General features: G+C 36.3%; 1 non-coding gene across 1 annotated transcript; it reads right to left on the reverse strand.

Moving 5' to 3' along the window:
- Window positions 1–685: 685 nt before the first annotated feature.
- LOC110009729 (hypothetical protein) lies at window positions 686–8,625 on the reverse strand. The gene is made up of 4 exons (XR_016319457.1): window positions 8,386–8,625; window positions 6,648–7,727; window positions 4,859–4,862; window positions 686–1,538 (listed from the first exon to the last, which is right to left on the reverse strand). It is a non-coding gene; the product is annotated as a hypothetical protein (transcript).
- Window positions 8,626–27,352: the final 18,727 nt, after the last annotated feature.

Consider the following 27,352-nt stretch of genomic DNA (forward strand, 5'->3'; position numbering starts at 1 on the left):
AAAACACAACATAAAGACAAGCCACAACCAAGAGCTGTAAAAACCTTGTTCCCATCACACAGGATTGCAATTGAAATCCATATTTTAGACCCTAACACAATGGACATTCTTTTTCGATATGGAGAAATATAAAACAGAAAAAGAAAAAGGATATTCTTGTCACAGTTCTTTCAAAACTGGTCTGATGGTATTTAGAAAATATTTGGAGATTTATTTTCAGAATCACAACGCTAGTACCATGTCAAGAAAACCCAAGTATTTTGTCAATCAGAATAGGATTCACCTATCAGCCAACAGAAAATTACTGTCCAAGATCTTTTTCGAGTTCCAAGATCCAGCATTGGAGAGGCAACAATAATATTAACAAAAACCAGGGCCACCAACATTTAATAAATCAAATAAACTGAGAGAAACAATGACTATACAATTATATAAAAATTTTCTCCCAATAATCTAGTATGGATGCCTCTCAAACCATATTCATATTGGACTCGAATAAAAAAGCAAAATGGGTATGGAGATTTCAAGAGAAGTTGAAAACGTCTAATGCAATAAAATTTCACTTTTTAACTACACAAAATTCTTAACATCAGCCTACAATCAATCTCAAAACAAACCTAAACCAAGCCACAAAATAACTATATGGCTTTATAACAACCTCTTGTTCCTAATTTCATTTAGAACCTCAATTAACTGTAGGTTTGTTGTTATAAGCTTCTCTTGCTTCAAGAATATCTAGACCGTATCGCTTCATAAGTACTTCAACCTGGTCAGTAAATGACTCATTCCCATATTCACCAATGTGCTTGACCATTTGGTTCCATCTTTTCCAGCATACATCACCAGTCCTATGTTCCAGAAGACTATCCCAGTCCACTTCTTCCATGCAACATGCATCCAAATCATAAAGCGCAATCACAAGGTTATAGTCATCCACGTCAAGCCACTCACCTTGAGCTACCATAGACGATGTTAATTTGTTGTACCATTTAAGACAGCATGAAGGATTAGTTCTAGTACCTAACTGGTCACTAATTGCTGTCCAACATATATTATCCCGCAACATCCCATGTTTGGTTTCTCTTACTTCCTCAAGAGATTTCAAACACATATTCTTATTCACTAAATCAAATAAATTTTGGTACTCCTCTTCAGACTATTTCCTTCTTTCTTATTTTTAAGTTTTATTCTACGCCATGTATCTTTCACATGAAACCTATGTTTGCCAAGTATCTCAGCCAAAGTTTTCCAATCAGAACCATATTTCTCATGGAATATCTGCACAAATTCAACCTCTTCTGGGTCCATTTACGTTTATTACCCCTTTGAAACAAGATATGGGCTCGATAATAGACACTTAACTGAGGTCTCCAAGGTATGGCAGCTCCTGTTTCCTTCCAACAGTTTTTATCTTCAGGATACATTTTACATTGCAAAACCATTTTTAGGCCTTCTTCACGTAGTTCATGAGAATCAATATAGTTCAAAACAGATGCTTTAACAATCTAATCTTCCTCAGGTGAGAATCGCTTTCCTCGCTAATGAGACCCTAGCTTAAACAAGTACTCTTGCAATCAACAAGGAGAATCCAGCGTAGAACATACAATCATGGAAGTACCCGTCAAACCCTAAATCCCCAATTACTCTTGAAGAGACAAAGAAATGAATTTAAAACAAGAAAACAGAAACTTACCTTCAAGTACTCTTGAAAACAAATCTGAAATTCTTGGCGCAATTAGTCTTGTAGAACTCACAATCTTAATTACTAAGGAAATTTGGTTTGCATTCATTCAATGCAGAACACTGTTTTCTTTGAAAGAAAGAACAAGATCACGTCTTTTTTTTTTTTTTTTAATAATAATTGGCTGCTGTCAAATTAAGCAACATCAAGTATTAATAATCGTAAAAACTAAATCTAATTAGCCACTAAATACTAGTCTAGGCCTAACCCACTATGGTCCATATGGGCTTAATTAAATACAAAGTCTAAGTTAACTAATTAAAACAAGCCTCACTTAAATATTAATTAATCTAGGGCCGGCCCAACTTTAGGATATAAGTTCAACCAGCCTTATATTAAATAACTAAGCTCACTATAAAACAAACTAAACAAAATAGGATAGATGGGTCCAGAGGCCTTACACGCCCCATACTTAAGCTTACAATGAAAGAACATTCTTCTAAATTTACCTAAGTATAAAACATGTACAATGCATCAATGGGTAGTCTCTTTACACACCTCAAGCACCACAATAAACTTAGGTGCTTCTTCAAGTTCAATCCCAAACCTTGCATAGTTATGATCTTGAAGCTCCAATATGACTTGTTCTTGAACAAATGCATTTGAGGCTACTTGTAGCTTAGTTGCACAAGCTCTTCTGATTGGCCTGACGAGTAGAGCTAAAGGGTCCTTCACCTTGCTCCCTCGATTCATATCATTCCCTCCCTCCTCAAAAAGATTTGTCCTCAAACCTGAATCATAATCAAATGGAGAAAGGTCAGAAACATTAAAGGTAGCAGACACGTCATACTCCCCTTGTAGATCAATTTTATAGGCATTGTCATTGATCCTTTCCAATACTTAAAAAGATACATCACCTTCGGCAGTAAGCTTTCCCTTCCTTTAGTTTGGGAATCTCTCCTTCCTCATGTTTACCCAAACCTAATCTCTAGGTTTATATACCACATCAGAAAACTCCTGTAACAAAGAAACACAACTAGAAGGCAGAGAAGAAGTGTCAATGTTAGTCAAATTAAGCAAAATTTCCTTAAATCAAATCATCAAGACCGGCCTACCCCTTATTAACACAACGTCGGATCTCTATCTCTCACACATACATGCTTTGTTTCTTTCTTCCCTCTCTTGGTTTTTCACTCACCAATGGGCCATTTAATTGTTTCTTTTCACTCTTGGCCTCTTTTTCCCTATTTCTTCACCTTTCTTTTCTCCCTCCCCACAAATACAATTCTACCCCTCTTTCTAATATCTTCTTTTAGTCCAAATAGACCTCTTATGGTGTTAAAGGAGCAAGAACCACATGCTTACCCAAATAGGCAAAGGAGAACCGGTTGGTGTACCCATCATGCTGGACTCGCCTGTCAAATTGTCATGGGCAGCCTAGAAGAATATGCCCAGCTAGCATAGGCAATACGTCACAGGTGACCTCATCCTTGTACCACCCAATAGAGAATGGCACCTTCACTTGCTTGTTCACTCTCACAGAACCCGTATCATTTAGCCATTGAAGTTTATATGGCCTTGGGTGCTTGTCACATATCAAACCCAATTTCTGCACCATGCTCAAACTAGCTACGTTAGTGCAACTTCCACTATCAATAATCAAAATGCATACCTTGCTAAGTACCAAGCATCTTGTATGAAAGATGTTTTCTCACTATTCTAGGCTCTCCTTTTGAACTTGCATGTTGAGAACTCAACTGGTAACTAGTAACTATCCCATCTCAGGTTGTAAAACATCCTCATCAGCCTCATCATCATCATTGCAGTCCTCAAGTGGCGGCATTGGGTTTTCTTCATCCTCAGATTCAGAATATGTGTATCCATCCCGAATCACTATTACTCTCTTGTTAGGACATTGAGAAGCTATATAACCCTTCCCAAGACACTTGAAACACTTGATGTCTCTACTAGGAGTATTGGAGATTGATCCCCTCTGATAAGTTGGAGCATTAGGCGTGAAAGCCTTAGACACCGAATCTGCCCCCTTTTGTGCAGAGCTTTGAAACTCCTTATTCTCCTCACTTTTAGGCCATCTAGCACTCCAAGAGTTGCTGTTGTTGTTGGCAGACCTATTTTGTGGTAGTGCTCTTCCCTTTTCTCATCTTCTCAATCTTCACAGCCATATTCAGCATCTCCTCCATAGAATCATACTTGTATAGCTCTATTGCATCAGCTATTTCCTTATTAAGACCCCCTAAGAACCAAGCCATAGTCATCTCCTCATCCACCTGGACCACTTCTATATGTGCTCTAGCCATGCACATCTCCATGTCCTTAGGTAGTCTTCCACTGATTTGGCTCCTTGGGTAAGCCTATGGAGCTTCTGTTGCAACTCCCTGAAATAATAAGCAGGCAGAAAACATTTCCTCATGACCTCCTTCATGTCCTCCAGTTGTTGATAGGTCGCCTACCCATTTTTCTTCTACTCTGATTAAGTTGATCCCACCAAAATAGAGCATAGTCTTGGAACTCTAAGGCTGTTATTTTTACCTTTTTCTCCTCAGTGTATATGTTGGTCAAATATCATCTCAACCTTTCTCTCCCATTCCAAGTATTCATCTGCATTATTTCAGCATTTGAAAGGTGGTACCTTGAGTTTGATGTTACCCAACTTACCATCTAATGATGTTTCGGCCTCTCATTCATCCTCCTCATAGAAGGCATCATTTCTATAGAGACGGCTCTACCAATCCCTCTCCCTCTGCCTCTATTGTTTCGGCCACCTCTTGTCCACAAGGGCTCTCTATGCCAATCATCATCTTCATCAGATTCCTCATGACAAGGTTACTTAGAGTGCTCTTTGGAAGTGGTTGCACCCCTTTTTGTGGTATTAGACTCATGTTTCTCTATCTTTTTCTCTTGCTGCTCTAATCTGTCATTAAAGCTCTCTATAAGCCTAGTAATTTGACCTATCTCTCCAGAGAAAGCTTCTAAAATGGCTTGTAGTTTCATGTCTTCAACTTTAAGAGGGTTGTCATTCTTGTCTATAGATGAATCTGACATCCTGAAATAAGACAACAAACACAAACTAAAGAAAATGGTCAATGTATCACTCCCTCACGCATTTCTCTCTTAATTTGGCTTTTCTCAACTGTGGGTTTCACTCTAACCTTTTACCACTCTTTCCATTTGAATAATTGCACTTCAGAATCCCAAAGTTGCTATAAAAGTCAAGAAGAGGTTAGGAAAGCAAAGAATATAACCAAATAATGCGCAAAGCTCTAGCAAGAAGACACAATGTTTTGAATGGCAATACAAGAACATGAAAGGTGTATTGTTTGAAATTAATAAACAACAGTGTAGGAACAAGCAAAAAACACTTTAAAAATGTCAAGAGGCAAAGCACTGGCATACTGGAGCGGCACGAGCAAGTTTGGACTTCCAGAGGCTAGCACGGGCGTGCTTCTTCTTAGTTTGCAAAATCGCCTGGACTTTCAGAGGCTAGCATAGGCGTCCTAGGAGGTGGCATGGGCATGCTTCTTTTTAGTTTGCAGAATTGCCTGGATTTGCAAAGGCTAGCACGGGCATGCTAGGAGGTGGCACAAGCGTGCTTCTTCTTAATTTTGCAGGTTCCAAAATTACTATATACTAAAGTTCTAATTGCTCCATATCCAACAAATAACAGAACACTAGAATTAATAAAATAGACAATTTTGGACAAGATGAAAGAAGTTAATTCACTACAAAGCAAAGTTAACTATGGACCTAATTAATCTAATTGTCAAAGCAAGTATTCAAGGAAAGAAAAATACCCCAAGAACAGAATTTTAATCACAGTATTTCTAGGGTGGCTGAATCACTTCAATGCTCAAATATAGTTGACAAAATTCAACTCTCAAGTGCTTGCATATGCTAGTATAAATATGGGTTAACTTTGTTTTTTTTTTTATTCACTTCCAATTTGTGTTGTCACTAACCCATGGTAGGAAAAAAATTTTTTTTTTTTTACTAAATTCTAATCCAAAGATTGATTGAAATGAACAACCAGAATGCTCTGATACCAGGTAATGAGACCCTAGCTAATTAAACAAGTACTCTTACAATCAACAAGGAGAATCCAGCGGAGAACATATAATCATGGAAGTATACGTCAAACCCTAAACCACCAAGTACTCTTGAAGGGAGAAAGAAAGGAATTTAAAACAAGAAAACAGAAATTTACCTTCAAGTACTCTTGAAAACAAATATAAAATTCTTGGCGCAATTATTCTTGTAGAACTCACAATCTTAATTACTAAGAAAATTTGGTTTGCGTTCATTCAATGCGGAACACGATTTTCTTTGAAAGAAAGAATAAGATCACGACTTTTTTTTTATAATAATTGGCTGCTGTCAAATTAAGCAACATCAAGTATTAATACTCCTAAAAACTAAACCTAATTAGCCTCTAAATACTAGTCTAGGCCTAACCCACTATGGTCCATGTGGGCTTAATTAAATACAAAGCCTAAGCTAACTAACTAAAATAGGCCTAACTTAAATATTAACTAATCTAGGGCTGGCCCAACTTTGGGATATAAGTTCAACCAGCCTTACATTAAATAACTAAGCCCACTATAAAACAAACTAAACAAAATATGATAGATGGGCCCACAGGCCTTACACACCCCATACTTAAGCTTACAATGAAAGAACATTCTTCTAAATTTGCCTAAGTATAAAACATGTACAATGCATCAATGGGTAGCCTCTTTACACGCCTCAAGCACCACAATAAACTTAGATGCTTCTTCAAGTTCAATCCCACATCTTGCATAGTTATGATCTTGAAGCTCCAATATGACTTTTTCTTGAACAAATGCATTCAAGGCTGCTTGTAGCTTAGTTGCACGAGCTCTTGTGATTGGCCCGATAGGTAGAGCTAAAGGGTCCTTCACCTTACTCCCTCAATCCGTATCACTCGCACCATTTGTCTTTTCGAGTCCCGTCATTACTAGGACCTTCAGAAAAAGAGAAAACCTCCGCATTTTCAAAAAAAACTTACTCTCTTAACTTTATTTGGTGTAGACTGTTCTGATGAATCAGTAACCTCAAAGCCTCCACCCAATCCCTGTTCTCTTTCACCAATTTTTCCTTCCAATCCATCATGTTTTTTCTTTTTCTTCCTATCCTTCACTGAATGATCAACCTTTTTCATGATATTTCCAACCAAGCATTCCCTTTCATTTCCAACATCTTCTCCATCAATTACACCATCATTTATTAGACCAACACCACCAATGTCCTCGTTTCTTTTCCGCTTCTTCTTATCTTTTCCATCTGCTGCATAACAAGTATGAGCTCGTAACTTTCCATTTCCAACCTGATTTTCAGCTAAATCTGTGGTACCCACATCTTCTATTCTGTTACTTTCATTATTGAGTGTCTCAGCCATGATTTTTGTTGATCTACTCTCCAAATTCACATTATGCTGCACCTTCTTTTTCTTCCTCTCCTTCTTTGGATTCTGGACATAGACATGATAACTTCCATTTTCAACCTCTTCTCTATTTGTTTCACTTTTTATTACATGATCATGAACTGCATCTTTGTGCGGTTTATGTTTCTTACTTTTTTTCTTTCTTTGATCTACTTCTTTGTCATTAATCATCTCAGAGATATCTTCCCTATTAGAGATTCTATGCCCATCATCCGCATTTTTCATTACCTGAGATTCTACATTGGCACTACCTCACTCGGAGTTTCCATTCTCATGCTTTTTCTTCTTCTTCTTCTTCTTCTTCTTCTTCTTCTTTTCATTTTCTATCTCTTGATTATTTAGGCCATCCTCAATTTTAACAGCCTCCATTTCAGTATGACTTAGTTCAACATCATTGCCATTAACACCATACTCCTTTATTTTTTTCATCTTCATTGCAAAAGAATTCCTCTGCATTGTGCATTTTCTCTTTCTCATGCCCTTTCTTCTTAAGACTCTTTGTACCCATATAGGCAAAGGATTTCCCTCTAACCTTCTGGCCGGTTACTGCCAATCCCTGGAGAAAATCTGAAAACAACACAGATACACAGAGAGAAGTCAGATAACCAGTCAGTCCTATACTAATCTAATCCCTTTTGCATAAACTTTAAACTTTGCAGCCCTCTTCGCTTAAAGCGCCAATTCAATAACATAAAAGCATCCATCGTTCAGACCATTTGCAGAAACCAGCAAATGCAGCATCATAATAAACATTCTAATACCTAGAAAGCCATAATCAAAATCCCGTTCCTAATATTTCCATATCTCCACACAATTCACGCTAGAAAATTTCAAAGTCTCTAATTTAACACTAAATCCTGAAATCCCCAAACAACAGAAACCTAAAACCCTAAGAAACTACCTTCAAACTTAAATCCACGACAAATCCAGAACCTCTGGCCTCTACTACGAGAAAGACAAGAAAAAAAGTATGCACTAAACAATGTTCCAAATACACTTCTAAAAATGCTAAAATACAAAGGTCAAGAGACACCCACTTAGGTAAGAATGGAATAAGACATGCATTACTTTTAGCTGAATCAGAAAACAAATCCATATAAACACAACAAAAACCAAAGTAATAATATTAAAATTTTATGTTTAAATTCATATGATTGAAGGTGAAATCAATTCCATCGTAGAAACACAATAATAAACAAAAAGGATAATTCTATTTTAGTTTTACCTTATCAAGAAAACAGCCTCCAAAATAGCAACCTGACAATGAACCAATGCACAAAGTGGATTTTGCTAGAAAACCTTTTCATGCAGAAACGCACTGAAAATTAATTTTTTTTTCAATTATGGTAAAATTGTTGGTCTTGCACGGAGACAGACTGCGAAAGATAGGAAAAGACGGAAGAGATGGTGTGAAGAGGGAGCATTGAGAGATGGAATCTGAAGGGGCAGACAGGGGGAATATAAAGGCGGCGTCAATGTCGTTTGGTTTATTTTCTTTTAACTCACTTCCACTCTGTTCTTGTCGTCGTTCAATAGCTAAAGACTAGAGACTACTCGTTTAGATTTTTCTTTTTTTTTCTTTTTTTTTTTTTGTTACTCTATACATTAGAATATAAATCAATTTTATAGAATTTATTTATATTTATAGAGTATATAAATAATTTCTCAATGCTATACATATCCAATTTTATGAGGCCTAATTTATTACTTTACTTTAACTTTACATATATAAGCAATTTGGCTTAAAATTTATATTGACCCAATTTTTAGAATAAAACATCAATTTATATGATCTACTGTCAGAACTTGACTAGTTTAACCCAAACTAAAAACTCGCCGTTTCTTCACATAAACAAAAATTCAATATGAAATCTCAACAACAAATTCATGTTAAGAGACAATGAGTTTATGTCTATTAAGTTAACGTAGGGGTTTGACAATGAATCTCATATATATTGATGTTTTATTATAAAAATTAAGCCAATTTAAATTTTAGATGAGATTATTATAAAAAAACCATAATTTAATTAAAATTGTTTATGATGTGGTGAAATTAAACCAACCTGCAAAATTCAAGATAAAATGATAATTAGACTATTTTATAATGCAATTTTGAAAAGTAACTTTGCAACAAAAATTTATTTTTGAATAATTTGTTGCTTGCTCTTTTTTATTGATCCTTTAATTTGTTACTCTTTTTAAGAAGAGATTTGAGACAGCTTGTTATGTCTTCAATATTACTCCCTCGGCTCCGTTAAATTTGATAGCTTTTATCTTTAACGAAATGAATGGAGGAAGTACTAGCTAATGTAAAATGTGGCTTTTTCATTCCAAACAAATTTAATTCAGTGGCTTTTATATAATATGAGAAAAAATTTATACACTCCCTCCATCCTAAAAAAGTAGTCTCATTTTTGTTCACACAGATTAAAAATAGATAGTTAAATTAGTTCAACCATAAGATTGTTTCTTTTTTTTTTTCATATATACCCCTTTATTAATAGTTTTTTGATTAAATGTTGAAATTGTTTATAGAGTTTTGCAATAAAACATTAATATCTTGTCACATATTACAATTACTTTATATCTATTTAACTAAATATTTAGTAATTCTATGCATATAATTATTGTCACAAATTATATTATGAGGGTATTATAGAAAAATTAACAAAAAGACTATTTTCAAAAAATAAAAATGAGACTATTATTTTGGAACACCCATTATGTAAAATGAGACTTTTTTTTGGGACAGAGGGATTAATTTTTTTTTTTTTAGCTTTGCTACTTTATATTGTGTAAAAAAATTTATAAAAGAAATTAACTTAATTAAATTATCAATTGTGTCAAATTGATCGAAAAAGGAAAAAAACAATTTGCACCTACAATATAAACAAATCCTTTTTGTTTCCCAAGTTGGCAACGGTTCAACTCACCGGCTAACCAACAAAATCCAAACAAAACTCGACGCTTCTACAAAGTCGAAAGAATCTTCTGGAACTTCATTTCTCATAATAAAAAGAAATCCTAATACCCTCTCTCTCTGTGGCTTGCCTCCTTTCTTATCCATGATGCTCAAATAAACGACGTTTCTTAATAGTTTTTATTAGAATTTTGAATAGGTCAAATACAATTTTGACAAAAAATGTTAATAAAGAAAAATAATGAGAATTTAATAAATCAACAAATTTTGTTCAAATATTAAACGCATGGACGTGCATTATGTCCAATACCATTTCTCACAAATACTAAAAATCCAATACCATTTAAAAAATATAGAATGTCCCAACCGGTTTTCGTATGCTTTGTTAGCATGTAGTTCTCTCTCTCTTACAAACCCAAACCCTATCTTTTTTGTCACGACCTCCATACTTATTGTCGTTACCACTTTCCACCTTCTCACCTCTCATAGAAATCATTGTTTATCCAGCTATTTCATGATATAACTTTTTTCCAAGAGCTTATTTGACATTCAACAAACACCTAAACCCTAAACCTTGCTTTTGAAAGTTACGTTCACTGTGCTACGTTCCCTAAAATTCTTCTCATTCTTCTGTCCTTATCAGTTTCCTCGTTAACCATAGACTAATAAATGGAGGCTGTTTCTCTTTTAGAGGAAGAAGATGATGGTTTCCGAATGGATCAAGGGGTTCCAAGTGAGCTGGAAAACTTACGCCTTCTGCCTCGTAGGATTGTTTCACACTCTGAATTCTATAAATTTTCCTGTCATGCGTAACCTTTTTGCAGAACTATGGCATTCTCTTGGGGGGGTTGGAATCACAGAATTGGGTGCAAAAAGGTATCTTTTTCGTTTTTGAATTATGTGGACGTGGAAAGAGTTTTGGATGGGTCTCTTTGGCATTTGAATAAGCGCCTTTTGATTCTCCATAAATTGGTGGATGGTGAAGAACCGCTGACAGTTCCCCTTTACTTTGTTGACTTCTGGGTTTAGGTTCATGACCTGCCAACGAGAGGGATGACGAAGAATGTGGCCAAAATGCTTAGTATTTTTATGGGGATTTTCAAGGAGTATGATACGAAACTATAACATTTGTTCAGAAGAGTTTTATGCGTATTAGAGTTACGCTTGATGTTAGACAACCATTGCATAGGAAGAAAAAATAATCTTGGCGGATGGGGAGGCTCATTTTGTTCTACTTCGTTATAAGATAATCTCTGTGTTTTATTATCTCTGTTGTAGGCTTGGACTTGCTGACAGTTTTTGTGAATAGAGCTTACACCAGAAAAAGGAAGACATTCGTTTACTCTGGGATGACAAAAATCGAGTTCCGGTAAGGAGAGGGGGTCCAGAAAGTTAGCGGTTGGTTGAGAGATGATTATGGTAACTCCTTGATTTTTGGAGATATGGAACAAAGGAAATATATGGGGTACCATAATATGATGCAAGGTACTATAACAAGAATCGATTTCCCTCAAACTACTAAGAGGATAATACAAGACCCACCGACCCAGGAGCATACCCAGTCGATGGAAATTTAAAAATAGCTTGGGTCCTACAGCTGAAAAAATGAGTTAAATAAAGGAGGAAGGCCTATCTAAATCGGAGGACCACAAAAAGAGGAAGCAAAGTATTACCACCCCAAAAGTTTCTGCACAAAAGGATTCTAATGGAGTTCCCCAATTGTTATATCGACTAGTCCTGGCAGACAGGACAGTCGGCCCAATGAAAATCATAAGCTGGAATTGCGGCATCTCAGCAATCCCCGCGCATTTAGAGCTCTCAAGGAGATGTCCTTGAACTACAAGCCGGACATTATCTTCCTTTCTGAAACCTTGGTTCATGAAAATAGAGTTAAAGAAATAGCAAGATCTATTAGTTTTAAATTTTGTTTTTTAGTTGATTTTCAAGGCAGGAGCGATGGTTTAGCAATGTTTTGGTCCAATAACCTGTTGTTACAAATAAAAGGCTTTGCAATGAACTTTATTGATTCCCATCTCCAATGGCATGATTCTATAATTCACATTATTGGTTTTTATGGTCTCCCTGAAACAAATAGAATGAGAGTGTCTTAGAATTCGCTTCGGGCTTTGGCTTTGCGTGATAATCATCTGTGGCTATGTTTAGGTGATTTCAATTATCTCTTGAGGCAAGAAGAAAAAGAAGGGGGCCTCACACAACCACGTTATCTTCTTCAGTGTTTTCGTAAATTTGTTGAAGACTATAATTTATTTGAGATTCCGATGGTTGGTTCCACTTTCACATGGTAGAAGCGGAGAAATAATAAGGTGACGATAAAGGAGAAATTGGATCGATTTTTTGGGAACGAAGGTTGGCAATCCCTTTTTGATAATTGCTTTTTCAAAACTATTATTACTCTCGTGTCAAACCATAAGCCGATTTTATTCCATAATAATCATCACATGGCCATACATGGGAGATGCTTAAGCTAGCCTTTTTCTAGAAGTTCTGGCATATTATTGGCAAGGACGTGGTGGCAGGATATAGAGAATGGCTTCGAAGAGGTATTTTTGCTACTACTCTAAATGACACATTTATTGTTCTAATTTCAAAGAATAATAATCCTTAGTCCATTATGGAATTTAGACCTATAGCCCTGTGTAATGTGTTATACAAAATTCTCTCTAAAGTCCTGGCCAATAGATTAAAATTAGTTGTCCCTTATATTATTTCCACGAATCAATCTCCTTTTGTCGCTAATAGGATGATTCAAGATTATGTTTTTCTTGATTTTGAGGTTTTGCATAATATGAAATGAGAAATCCAAAGGGGGAATGGTGTAACTGCGCTTAAGATATATATTACCAAAGCATATGATAGGGTTAATTGGGATTTTCTTTGTCATATGATCCTAAGTATGGGCTTTAATAATGTTTGGGTTAACTGGATGATGTTGTGTATTTCGTCTGTGAGTTACTCTGTGGTATGTAATGGTGAGTTAATGGGTCTTATTGTTCCTCATAAAGGCCTAAGGCAAGGTGATCCACTTTCTCCTTACTTATTTATTCTTTGTTCAGAAGGTCTGTCTCTCCTCTTTGAAGAGGCAAAATATAGAGGATGGATTCATAGTATTCAGCCTAGGGTTTGGTGCCCTAGAATTTCCCATTTGCTTTTTACTGATGACTCATTTTTCTTTTTTAAGGCCAATGGAAGGGAAGGAAATCGTATTGAAAATATTTTGAGATAATATGAATTTGCCTCTGGTCAGGCTATAAATTTGCAAAAATCAGGCATCATGTTTAGTCCCAATGTGAGTACAGGTTTTAGGAATTAAATTTTGATCTTTTGGGTATGCACAACCCCTTGGGTAATTGCAAGTACTTAGGGCTTCCTTCTCTCATTGGAAAGGATAAGAAAGGGGTATTCAATTTTTTTGAAGGATAGGTTATGGACAAAGATTAATAATTGGAATGATAAACTATTATCTAGAGCTGGTAAGGAAATTCTTTTTAAAGCTGTGGGTCAAGACCGTCCTTCATATCGTATGAGTGTGTCATGTTGCCTCTATCTTTATGTGATGATTTTCAAAAAATTACGAATGCTTTTTTGTGGGAACCTAAGAATGGCGGTAGGAAAAGTGTTTACTGATTGTCATGGAACCGTATGTGTCAAAGTAAGAAAGATGGAGGTATGGGGTTTAGAGATTTACATGCTTTTTTAATGTTGCTATGCTTGGGAAAATGGGGTAGAGATTAGTGTCAGACACTTATTCTCTTCTATACAAAGTTCTCAAAGCCAAATATTTTCCTCAAGGGAATTTTTTATTGGCTTCTTCTGGGAGCGATCCGAGTTTCACGTGGAGTATTACTTAAGCAAAGGATATTTTAAAGCAAGGGTATAGGTGGTTTGTGGGCAATGGGGAAAAGATAAAGGTGAGAGATGATCCCTGGATTCCAAATAATGATTCTTTTAGAGTGAGTGAGAGTATGGGTTTTATTGGTCCATCGTTAAGGGTTTGTGACTTGATGAAAAATGAAAGGAGGGAATGGGATGTTTCAAAGGTTATTGATAGAGTGAGGGATGTTCGTGCTATTTTAAATATTCCTTTACGGATGGGAGGTAGGGAGGATCGAATGATTTGGCACCTAGATAAGAAAGGCAAATATACATTAAAAACAAGGTACTATTTATGTTTGCGAGTGCTTGAAAGGGGGATGAGAGGTTAGAGGGGAATATTTGGAGTAAAGTTTGGAGCTTAGATATTCCCCAAAGTATAAAGAATTTCTTTGGAGGGTTGTTAGGGGGGTTCTTCCTACTAGAGTGAGGTTTTTTGAAAGGGGTGTACGAATTAATAAAACTTGCATTTTTTTAGAGGAGAGTTGGCATTTTACTCCTTGTTGGGACATTTTCGTTTAACGATTTTATTTTGTAGGTCATAAGTTTTTCGAACCCAACCCATGTTCTCAAGGTGTTCGCAATAATTTGGAAGGTTTGGGACGGAAGAAATAAGGCTATCTAGCAAAATATTCAATTCCCACTGTCCTCTATTCTTCAAGTTGTATCTGTGTTAATGCAGGATTGGCAACAACTCAAGCTTACATCAAATTTGTTTACCGGTGGCATGGCTCATGAAAGTGGGAATCAGCAAAGCCACATACTAGCAGTAGGTCCAGTTCACCTGTCAAGCTGGCAACTGTTTTGTGATGGAGCTATATTTACAGATACTTATATGGGTGGTTTTGGAGCGGTATTGGAAGACGCATAAGGCATTTTTATGGTTGCAATTTTAGGTTTAGTGGACACATATCAAGACCCTCTGATTGTGGAAGCATTAGTCTTGAGAGCAAGCCTCTACTGGGTGCAAGACAAGTTCCCGACCCTAGGCTGCATTTTTACTGATTCGCATATTCTAGTTTTAAACTCAGTTCATCAAGATCTTTTAGAGTTAGGGACTATCACTCAGGATTGCAAGTATTTTTTGAATGTTAGATCTAACATTGCTGTTAGATGGATAGGAAGACATGCAAATTTAGGGGCTCATTCTCTAGCTAGGACCTCCTATCTCTATGCCCGTTTTCAAGAGTGGTATACCATTTCACAACAATTGTTAGGCTTTTATCTCTCAAGTTAATGAATTCTCAGGGTTTTTCTTTAAAAAAAAATATAGAATTTTCCAATACTATTTAGTTAAACCTCATCAATTCTTTCTTTTTTTTTAATTAAATTAATCATAAAAAAATCATTGTTCAAAGTTAAAAGAACTACCATTGTTCAATGCAAGTTTTAACATATATTAAAAAAAAAAAAGAAAAAAAAACTAAACAAATACTCCTTCAGTTATTTATATAGAAAAGTTTAAATTTCTCTAGGATTAAGGAGGTTACCCCCCAGAAAAGATATCAACGCTTTGTTTGGATGAAGCTATAGTAAATGTCTTTTTTATATTTGTGGGAAGCTATGGTAAATGAAAGTTTAATAATATTTTTTTATTTGGTTTGATGGTAGATGAAGGTAGTGTTAAATATAAATATCATGAAAATGTCCTTGTCATGAAATATTTATAAATATAATTATGGATAATTTTGAAAATTAGATTTTTTAATTATGCTTACACTCCAATTTGGGGTGTTTAGATAGATTTTCAATCCCTCAAATAATTTTCAAAAATCATACTCTCTCTCAAACTCTCTTCCTAAAGGACTAAATCAGGATCCCCAACCTATCAAATGACCTTTATCTAAACAATCTGTAAAGTGATCCCCAAATTTTGAAAAAAGATGCTAATGATGACAGAGATGATGTGTGTTACTTAAACAAGGGGTTTTAGATTTCAATAACAAAAAAACATACGCTATCTTATTGCAAATGCCCCACAAAATTTCAATCTCAAATTTGGATAAAAAAATTAGCATTAAATTTGAAAGAAACTTTGAAATCCAAATTTTCAACCTCAAATTCTTTATTTTGCTTGTCCGAATTTACGCGTAGAAAATGAAGTTTGGAGCCAAAGTTTTCAAAGCTAAATTCATTTAAATAGGGATGAGTTCACGACTCTAAAATCTAATCTACAAACGCCATGTTCACAATCTTTCCTTTTGATTTCAATACAGTCTCTCGAGACTTGCCTGCAACTTCAAAAGATGTGGCTATACTTAACAATCAGACCTTAGACTTGATCTCCTTGTCATCTAATGAACATTGTCTTTTGTATAATTTGAAACGACACCAAACATTCCAGAAGAGACTCGAAAAGGCAACAAAAGGAAAAATATCATTGAAGATGTGAAAAATACATAATGTATGTTTCGTTTTGAAACTGAGAAGGGTGAGTCAAATGCTCATAATATTCATAAACTTGTAGACAATTTATCTATTCACTAAGACAGCTTATAAAATTTGGTATAATGTAAAAAATGGCAATGGAGCTGAAACTAGAATGAAAGGTTTATCAAACAGTGGTAGGAAACGAGTAGAGATATATCCAGAAAGGATAAAGTCAATTCCTCTTAGGAGAGGAACAACAATTCGATCGTTGTCACATGGACTTGGGCATTCTTTATATTGCGTGAACAGATTGATTAGAGTTGCGAGTAAATCTCACTATATGTGCACACTTAAATATTATAAGCACAAGCTTCTTGGTAAAATTTAATTTGTGCACATAATGTGCTTGAAGTTCACATTTTCTTAATCCAAGATTCAGCCAGTTTTGGAACGTTAAACGTTTAACCTCAATAATGTCTGCCACTTTCTTGAAATACACCCAAAGTCAATGTTTAATATATAAACTAAGACCAGTGCATATTAGACTTTTTAGTTTAGAATTAGTCCCAAAATTACCATTTTAGGAAAATTTCTCTATATAAAAGAACGTCAAAAGAGGAAATTTTCTCTGTATAAATAGAAATAGAACGGGGGAGTATATATTTTAAATGTATATGTTTATATTCCCAATATGCCAATTATAATATTGTCCATTAATTGAAAACATTCAATCACCCATAAGTCTTTTTACAGGAACCAAAAAATAAGGCCTTGAATATGCTAATTAATTAATTATACCTTTATTTGTTTCTCCTTGAATACTCCCTCCCTTTTTTTTATTTAGAGAAAATTTTCTTTTTAGGTATATTTTTTATATAGAGAAAATTACTCTAAGTAATAACTTTGGGATGCAAGCCAAGTTAAAAAGACTAGAAATCCCTTGGAGTATATGTGTTTTTTTAGGATTGAAGCTTTACAATCAAGAAAAGTGGCAGAAACAAATATTCTTAGCATTTAATGCACACGTGTTTCAAGGGACAAGTTATCAACTTACTTTTTCATTTTATTTTATAGTAACAGTGGTCATTTTTATAAATTTGGCCATATACATACAGAGTTAGCCCTTATTTGTATGTCTTGGAATGGGATCCAAAGATGAAAATCGTACACTAAAAGAGCCAGCTACTCTTCCAAGAAGGTTTGGAACAGTGCCTTTAGTTGCAAACAATAATGTTGAGATTCTGAAAAAAATTGGATGCAATTACTACTCTTTTGGCCATATTGGTGGAAAAGATAGATAAAAGTATTGAGCAAACACAGAAAAATAGTGCACAAATTGAAGAGCTATAGTCTTTTGTTCTTGATTTGAGGCAATTTCACCAAAGGAACTATGGGTCCCGTAAATCAATTGCACAACCCAAGAAAGGGGGTGAAATAGGTTTTCTAAAAATAAAAATTTAACTTATAAAACAAAACTCAGAATTCTATTTGCAGCGGAAAATTAACGAACCTGTGAAAATAAGTCATTGATTAGAACTACCTCACAATGTTCTATTTAGAGAAAATAGAAAGACTTTACGAAGTGTAGCTATCAATTAGAACTGCTTCACAATGTCTTATTTTAATATTAAAACTGCTTTATGATAGAAAGCAATAGTGATTAGAACTTCCTCATAAAGTTTAGAAAATCATAAAAGACAGTGTGAGAGACAGTTATCGAAATCTGAACTGCTTCACAAAGTTTTGATGAAGTTTAGAAAACTGATTAGAAACCTAAACAGTGAAATATACTGAAAATAGAAGAACCGTTTAGAACTTAGTATATTCACTGAGCAGAAGTCCAGAGTTCCAATGTTCAGAAAAGATAAAACTTATTTCAAATTAGAACATCAAGACATTAACAACTTTAGCATTTCTAAGATATAAACAGAAATGTGAGTAAAATATTATCATTCAGAACTTCCGAAAATAAAAAGATCAACACAGTGATTTATAGTGGTTCGGCACTAACTCGCCTACATCCACTCATCTTGAGATCCTCAATTATGTTATCTCTTTTCAAGGGTAAGAGACAAACCAACAGTACAAGGCAATTTATCAACACCTAGATCTACCCTTTGTCCCACTAAATTTTCCAAAGGTTCTAGTTAACCTTAACCCTTTCTGTTTTTGGCAGAGTACAAAAACTCAGTTCAAGACATTAGAATCTCTTTCACGGAGAAGGTCGCTTGATAACCTATTTCACAATAGCTTCTCATCTAAGCTATTACACAAATGTTTATCAAATAAAAACCTATCTACTAAAGATTATAGAAGCTAAATAGACAGATAGAAACGCAAAATAAGCACAGGAAAATAGTTTTTAAGATTATAAAAATGTTTTAGAAATCAAAACTGTTTTTCAAAAGAAGTTGTTATAAAATTTCTTTTCTCTTTTAAAGATAAAACAAAGCGTATCAAGATGAAAAGAAATAAGGGGGTAGAGAGTAAGTTTTGAGAGATTGATCAATGGACGAATACTCTTAAAACGAAAAATCATTTCTCCACGTCTTTCAAAAACAAAACGCCTTTTTATAGAGAGGGCTGTGACTCTCGTTTTTAGAAAGTGAATATCTCTTTTTCAAATCAGAATATTGTCTTTTCTTATTTAGAAGATATGGAAATCTTTGTTACCAAAAATTTTAAGTCAGCATTCTATGTCACGCCCCAACTCTAATCACCAGAGCAATTGTCCACTTTGGTGTAGTCCACGGACGCCCTACACCGCAGTGTAGTCCCCGAACGCCCTACACCTCATGGTTTTGTCCCGTGAGTGAAATGGAAAAAAAGAAAGAATACTTAATCTTTGTTGGGGTACCTGCAAAACAAAGCAAGTAAAACAATACCCTAAAGAAGGGCAGGTTAGTTTACACAACAATTGTAGTCCACTTTATGTAAAACGATTACATAAGTAGTCCCCAGCGGAGTCGCCAAACTGTGAACCCCTCCCTCGAAAATAGGCATAAAAATGCATATGACTAAGGGCAGAAATGCACGTGAATGTGTGAGTCGCCACCTTGTTTAATTATTTTAGGGTAAACTAGGAAAAAACCCTAAATTGACTCCAATTTTAATTAACCTAGTTACTAGATTAATTATCCCAATGTTTAAGGCACAATCTACGAACCCGAGGTGGATCCCGAGACCATGTCATGTTGATGAACTAACCAATGAATGAATGCTTTGCAGGGTAAATGATGTAATTGGACCAATGAAATGTTTAAGTGATTTCGACTTGTTGCTCGGGGTTAAATCCCAAACGTGCCTACGTACTTCCGTTTGAATAAAAGATCAAAGTCGACGTAGTTCGATATGACCTTTTTAAAAAGGCTTTGAATGGGTATGCTTAATGCATGAGTGTGTGTATGCTTTGTGCATTTTGTTCAGGCATTTTGCCAAAGAATTGATTGATTTGATGTTTTAGGCATTTGTTGCCAAAAGTGTTGATTTAAGGCTTTTAGCCAAAAAGATTGATTTAGGCAATTTGTTGCCAAAAAATGATGTGATTTAGGCGATTGTCGCCAAAATTGATTATTTGAAGGCTCTTAGCCAAAATGAGTTGATTTAGGCAGTTTGTTTGCCAAAAGGTGTTGATTGGGCGATTGTCGCCAAAATGAGTGATTTAAGGCTTTTAGCCAAAAGATTGATTAATTCAAGGCATTTTGCCAAAGCTTCGATTTAAGCGATTTGTCGCTAAAAATGGCTAATCTTATTTATAGGCAATTTGTTTGCCAAAAGTGATCAATTGAATTGCAATATAGGCAATTTATTGCCAAAAAACGTGTTTAATTAAGGCTATTTAGCCACAATTATTGATTAATTGGACCTAAGCCGAACTTGTTCGAAATAAACGCGATTATACCATAGTCATTAATTGACTAGATACTTTAGCCAATATTGTCGGATTTAGGCTTAACACCACGATTATTAATTAACCAGGCATTTAAGCTTAATCATACTTAATTAAGGCAGTTTATTAGCCAAATTGATGACGTGAATGCATTTATGCAACAGTTTAATTCAGAATTGGAGTAGAAGAAGAATATGCATGTGTGCTGAAATTAAATGGGCAGAGTTTCGTTATTACCTGAGTTAATCGGCGGCCGCTTCTTAGCTTCAGCTTGAAAATTCCAGATTAAGCTCCTCGTTCGGGGGATATTAATTAGAATTAATTTAATTTAAGTGGCCAAATATCACAACAGCAGAGTAATAAAAGCCTACACTAAATGCAGAAAAGCAGTAAAAGAACCGCAAGGAGCGTAGGGGAGAAGAGAGCGTCCGTCAACACAGACTGAGTGGGTAAAAAAAGTCGCACCGGGGATGTATTTATAGGGAAAAACGGGCTGGAGGGCGGTGGCTGCCGCCGTGGAGGGCTGTCTCCGCCGCCGTAGCCGGCGGTTGCTGACGCCGTTGGCGGCGGGCTTGCTAGCTTTCGTTCCAAAAGCTTTTTCGGGAGTTCTGTACCTCCAAAAAATATTTCGGGATCAGTTCTGCGATCCTCGTAATTTTCTGGACGTTTCAAGTACCATATTGGCATACTTTCGGTGAACTTTTTCGAATGGCCTCCGGTCCGGCCGGACTGTTTGCAGTCCGGAAAAACAGGCTTTTTGAGCCTCAAAATTTGAGTATTCACAGTTGCCCCCCACCGGCAACCATAAAAATGATTTATGGGCGTCAGTGGTTGTCTGAAAAACAAATTTTGAAGGCGAAAAATTGGACATGTTTAGACGACCCGCCTTTTGGCTATTTTCCTTGATTTTTTTCATTTTCTTCGATTTTTTTTTTGGGCCTTAGGGCCAAAATGTGAACTTTTGGGCCTATGTGGCCAAACTGGGAATTTTTGAGCCTTAGGGGCCAAAATGTGAATTTTTGGGCCTTAGGGGCCAAAATGTGAACTTTTGGGCCTTTGTGGCGAAGTTGGGCATTTTTGGGCCTTTGGGGCCAAGATGTGAACTTTTGGGCCTTAGGGGCCAAAATGTGAACTTTTGGGCCTTTGGAGTCAAATTGAGAATTTTTGGGCCTTTGTGGCCGAATTGGGCATTTTTGGGCCTTTGGGGCCAAATTGAGAATTTTTTGGGCCTCAGGGGCCAAAATGTGAACTTCTGGGCCTTTGGGGCCAAATTGAGAATTTTTTGGGCCTTAGGGGCCAAAAATGTGAAAATTTTTTGGGCCTTTGATGATCAAAGGAGGAGGAGACCCCGTCGCTGATGCTGTTGTTGCTAGATTTTTCTGTTGTTGTCTGTACCTTTCTTTGCCTGTATTTTCTGTACTGTACTTTGTACCTGCATTTGGTTAGTACTGAAAATTTTATATTTATGCATGATTATCCACTTTGACTTGTAAAAAACGGGATTTTCTTTCAATTTTCGATTTTCAATTTTTTTTTAAAAATGAATCCCTTTTATAATCACAGCATGTAGGCATGGCCGGTTCAATGAACCGCCGGTTTCGGTTCATTGAACCGCCGGTTCGAGATGTTTAAAATTTTGAACCGGAACCGACCCTTGAACCTCCGGTTCCGGTCCGGTTCCGGTTCCGGCACGGTTCAGCACGGTTCCGGCGAACCGACGGTTCAAATTACGGTTCCGATTCGGTTCCGACATTACGCAAATTTAAAAAAAATAATAAAATTTTGATTTCGAATTCATGAATAAATAATAGTTTTAAAATGTTTAAATTTTATTAACTAAATAAATTATTATAAAATTTTAAAACAAAAACTTCTATAATATTATTACATTAAATTTACAAATTTTGCTAACTCAATAATATAGAAAATTATAATTTTTTTTTATTTTGGGCTTGAATTAAATTAAAATTGAAAAATTTTAATTTAATTACCTACGTATCCTCTTGAAAATTATAGAAAATCAAAGTTCACGTAGTTCTTTTTTTTTTATTTCATTGGAAAATAACCTCCCAATTATTACAATTAATTTTAGTCATCGGCGCCACTAGTCCCCGTTAATGAGTCGGAATCATCATCATCGCTTGAATTTTGCTGGTCTTGAGTTCTCAACGCCGTTCTAGTCCAATCGTTAACACACTCTTACATTTCCACATTATTGAGAGTCGGAATCATCATCATCGCATATTCTTTTTTACAATAATTACATCGAACCGCATTGATTTCTCTATTATCTTGAACAATTTTTGCAAAATGCTTCTTAAACATATCTGATTTTGGTGGTTTACCGTTTACCTATTGAAATATTAGGAAACATTGCTTCTTGTGGTGAAAAATCAATCAATGGATCGTTTGAATCAATTTATTCTACGCTTTGAGCAACTCGCTTTCCCTTGGAGCTTTGTGAATTGTGTGCCATAATTTTAAATGGAATTATGGAAAAAAATGAATAAATGGAATATGAAATTAATGGAATTTAGAATTGGATTTATGAAAATAAAACAATATTAAGAAGAGGAGAGATAGGATATAATTGGTTGTGAAAAAAAATAATCAACTCATCATATTTATACATATTTTTCATTTATGTAGTTTTCCAAATTGTCCCTTATAACAGAAAAAAAACAATTATATTTTTGAATAATTTAGTAAATTATAATAAATGAATAAAATTTATTTACCAAAACTAAAAAAATTAAATGTTATTGACAATGACACCTGCTAGCCGTTTGAACCTTGAAAAAAATTGTGTAAAACAAAAGGTTCAACGGCTAGTGAAGATATTTTTTCATAAATGATAATATTTTATAAAAGGTTCAATGACGATGTTTTTTTATAAATGATGATGTTTTATAAAAGGTTTAATGATGATGTTTTTTTCACTACTTTTTATAAATTAAGTATTATTACATCAAATAATTTTGTTTGTGAATCCGGTTCGAACCGGACCGAAACCGCCGGTTCCGGGCCGGTTCAGGTTCATTTTTTAACATTCACATGAACCTTAACCGGCCCTTGAACCGCCGGTTTCGGTTCAAAATTTTAAACCGCCGGTTTCGGTCCGGTTTCGGTCCGTCTACAGTACGGTTCGGTTCCGGTTAGAACCGAACCGGTGGCCATGCCTAACAGCATGCACAATTAGACTAAAAGTCTCTCTAAGGTAGAAAAGATCAATTTGGGGAGGTACGGTCTATTTCCTGGTATGACATCACCTGCTTTATCCAGGTTACCTTCCGCCATACCCGAGTTTACCTGCTAGGCCTTACACACTGTACTTGGTACTGCGCTTCACGCGTTTTGAGGTAGATGGGAATAGACCAGACTGTCCCAATTGTAGATGGCACTTCAGCTGATTCAGCCATCACTCCGGGTGTTACCCGAGCCGTCCTTAGGGCTTGGGTTAGAGACCATCACATGGTTAGGCCTTTACCTAATCCTGCCGGAGTTCAGACTTCTCCTGAGTATCGGACCTGGTTCATTGCCGTTGTTTGGCCGATTGAGAGGCCAAGGAGGACCGCACTGCTGAGTGCACTTGAGGGTTGGGCTCAGGTTGACGCTGATAATGAGGTTGGGACTGATGAGGAGATTGTGTTGGCTCCTCGGACAGGCGAGGTTGGAGAGAGTTCAGCGTCTAGGGATGACTCGGAGGATGTTGCCCCACGGAGGTGACGGGACACCTAGACTCTTATAGGCTTTTGGACTTCTGTTGTTTTTACCTTATTTTGACTTTTTATTCGGGACTTTGACTTTGGATTTTGGATGTATGTTTTGTTTTTTTGGACTTGGACTTAGACTTCATTATTTACTTATTTTTCTTGGATTCTTTTGCTTTCTGCTTGACTTCGGATTGTTTGACTTTATTGCTTTAATTGGGAATGTCATTTGACTTTTAAGCTTTCCAAGCATTTTCCAACTTTATTTATTCAAGCTCTAATTTTTGCCTAAGCCGCCCTTTCGGGTTTTCAACTTAGCGAGCTACCCATTTTTGCCTAAGCCGCCCTTTTCGGGTTTTCAACTTAGCAGGCCCCGACTTTTGCCTAAGCCGCCCTTTCGGGTTTTCGACTTAGCGGGTTTTTCTCTTTTTTTTTTTTTTTTACTTCTTTTTTTCACTTTTTTCTTCTTTCCTCTTTTTCTTTTCTTTTTTTTTTTTGGCAAAGAAGAATGAAATATGAAATGATTTTTTTTATTAATGCTTAGACCGCGCCCAAAGAGGGCTGCCTACATATCCGGGATACATAATTTCTTTTTTCCGAGGAGAATCAGGTCTAATGTAGCTCTTTTTACATTATGCAATGCTTATTATACAAAATATCTTTTTAACTGATCTAAATTACATGGATTCGTGAATTCCAAACAATCCAAATCAGTCAAAATAACGGCTCCGCCAGACAATATTTTCTTCAACACATAGGATCCAGCCCAATGAGGACGAAACTTCCCACGTGGGTCTACGGTTGGCTGGCTAATTTCCTTCAGGACCAAACAACCTTCTTCTAGTTTTCGATCTTTGACCTTCTTATTAAAATGCCGTGCCATTCTTCTCTGGTAAACTTGAGTTTGATGGATTGCTTACAATCGTTTTTCGTCCATACCCAAGAGTTGCAAATGATAATTCTTAGCCCAATCTGCTTCGCTGATCTGGCTTTCCCGGATAATCCTCTCGGACTGAACTTCCAGCTCAATAGGCAACACTGCTTCCATACCATACACTAAGGAATACGGGGTTGCCCCAGTAGGCGTTCTGATTAAAGTCCTGTATCCCCATAAGGCATTTGGTAATTGTTCGTGCCAAGCTTTATGCTTTTGAACTGTCTTTTGTAAAATGACTTTTATAGCCTTATTTGCGGCCTCTACAGCCCCATTTGTTTGTGGCCGATAGGGTGAAGACTTGTGATGCTGAATCTTCTTTTGCTTCAGCAGGTCAAAAAATTCACTTTGAAAGTGGGACCCGTTATCAGTAATAATCTCGAATGGCATTCCGTACCAACAAAGGATGTTCGTACGAACGAACTATGCTGCCTTCTTGGCATTCAAGACCAAATAGGAGGCTACCTCAATCCACTTAGTGAAATAATCAACAGCGACCAGGATAAATTGATGACCATTGGAAGCCTTTGGATGGATTTTTCCGATTATGTCTATGCCCCAAGTTGCGAAAGGCCATGGTGAAGCAATAGGATTCAAATTGACCGGAGGCTGTCTTTGCATCTTAGCAAAAATTTGACACTCATGGCACTTCTGCGCGTGCCTCACGCAGTCTGCATTCATAGTTGACCAGTAATAACCCAGGTTCATAATTTTTCGAGCCAGAGCTATCCCGTGCATGTGTGGACCAGACTCCTCATTATGTAAGGAATCCATAATGGTTTGAGCTTCCCCTTCATCTATGCATCTTAGGTGCAGGCCATTCCAACTTCTTTTATACAAAACTCCCCCAGTAAGGAAATATCCGGATTCTAACTGTCTCAATGTCCGTTGATCAGTCTTAGTGGATCCCTCCGGGTAGGCTTCATTCTGAAGATAATTCTATATATCCCAATACCAGGGCTTGTCATCCACCAAATTCATGATATGTGCTGGCTGTTTCTGTAGCCGAACTGTCAGAGGTCGAATGACTTCGTCTCCCCCTACATTAACCATGGAGGCCAAAGTAGCCAGAGCATCAGCAAACTGACTTTTGGCTCGCGGCAAGTAGTGGAATGATAAATCCTCAAATTGCTAAGCCAATTCGTCCAAGCGTTGTAGGTAAGGAACCAAACGCTCTTCCTTAATTTTCCAATTTCTCAAAGCTTGGGAGACTATTAAATTGGAATCCCCGAAAACCTTGAGGACCTTTATTTCCTTTTCCAGGGCTGCTTCTAACCCCTTTATGCAAGCTTCATACTCAACTTCATTGTTGGTGCAGTCGAAATCTAACTTGACTGCGATTGGGACGTATTCTCCACAAGGAGTTTTGAATACGACTTCAACCCCATTTCCATGGTAGTTTGAAGCTCCATCGAAGTACATTTCCCAGACTTCACTTTCCAAACTCCAACCCCTTCTTTAGCCAATATTGTCGGATTTAGGCTTTAACACCATGATTATTAATTAACCGGGCATTTAAGCTTAATCATATTTAATTAAGGCAGTTTATTTGCCCAATTGATGACGTGAATGCATTTATGCAACAGTTTAATTCAGAATTGGAGTAGAAGAAGAATATGCATGTGTGCTGAAATTAAATGGACAGAGTTTCGTTATTACCTGAGTTAATCGGCGGCCGCTTCTTAGCTTCAGCTTGAAAATTCCAGATTAAGCTCCTCGTTCGGGGGATATTAATTAGAATTAATTTAATTTAAGTGGCCAAATATAACAACTGCAGAGTAATAAAAGCCTACACTAAATGCAGAAAAGCAGTAAAAGAACCGCAAGGAGCGTCCGGGAGAAGAGAGCGTCCGTCAACACAGACTGAGTAGGTAAAAAAAGTCGCACCAGGGCTGTATTTATAGGGAAAAACGGGATGGAGGGCGGTGGCTGCCGCCTTGGAGGGCGGTCTCCGCCGCCGTAGCCGGCGGTTGCTGCCGCCGTCGTGGCCGGCGGGCTTGCTAGCTTTCGTTCCAAAAGCTTTTTCGGGAGTTCCGTACCTCCAAAAAATATTCCAGGACCAGTTCTGCGATCCTCGTAATTTTTCGGACGTTTCAAGTACCATATTGGTATACTTTCAGTGAACTTTTTCGAATGGCCTCCGGTCCGGCCGGACTGTTTGCAGTCCGGGAAAACAGGCTTTTTGAGCCTCAAAATTTGAGTATTCACAGTGCAGTGATAGTATTTATGAAATTTAGAACAAGGAAAAATTCTTAGAAACTGATATTAGAACTAGCAAAATATACAAGACATTCTAAGTTCTAATAATCAGAGCATATGGTCAGAGCATAAAAATAGAATAAAAATTGATATTAGAAATAGAACAAAAATCCTAAATCTAACCTGTAGAGCATACGTTAGAACAAGAATCTAAGTTCCAAAGCCTAAACAATCAGTTCATCATGTAAAATATATAGCTCACAAAATAGAACAGAAATA

This window comes from Jatropha curcas, chromosome 2 (genome assembly GCF_041381405.1).
Source record: "Jatropha curcas cultivar XTBG-Jc1 chromosome 2, XTBG_Jcur_1.0, whole genome shotgun sequence".
Classification (NCBI taxonomy): Eukaryota; Viridiplantae; Streptophyta; class Magnoliopsida; order Malpighiales; family Euphorbiaceae; genus Jatropha; species Jatropha curcas.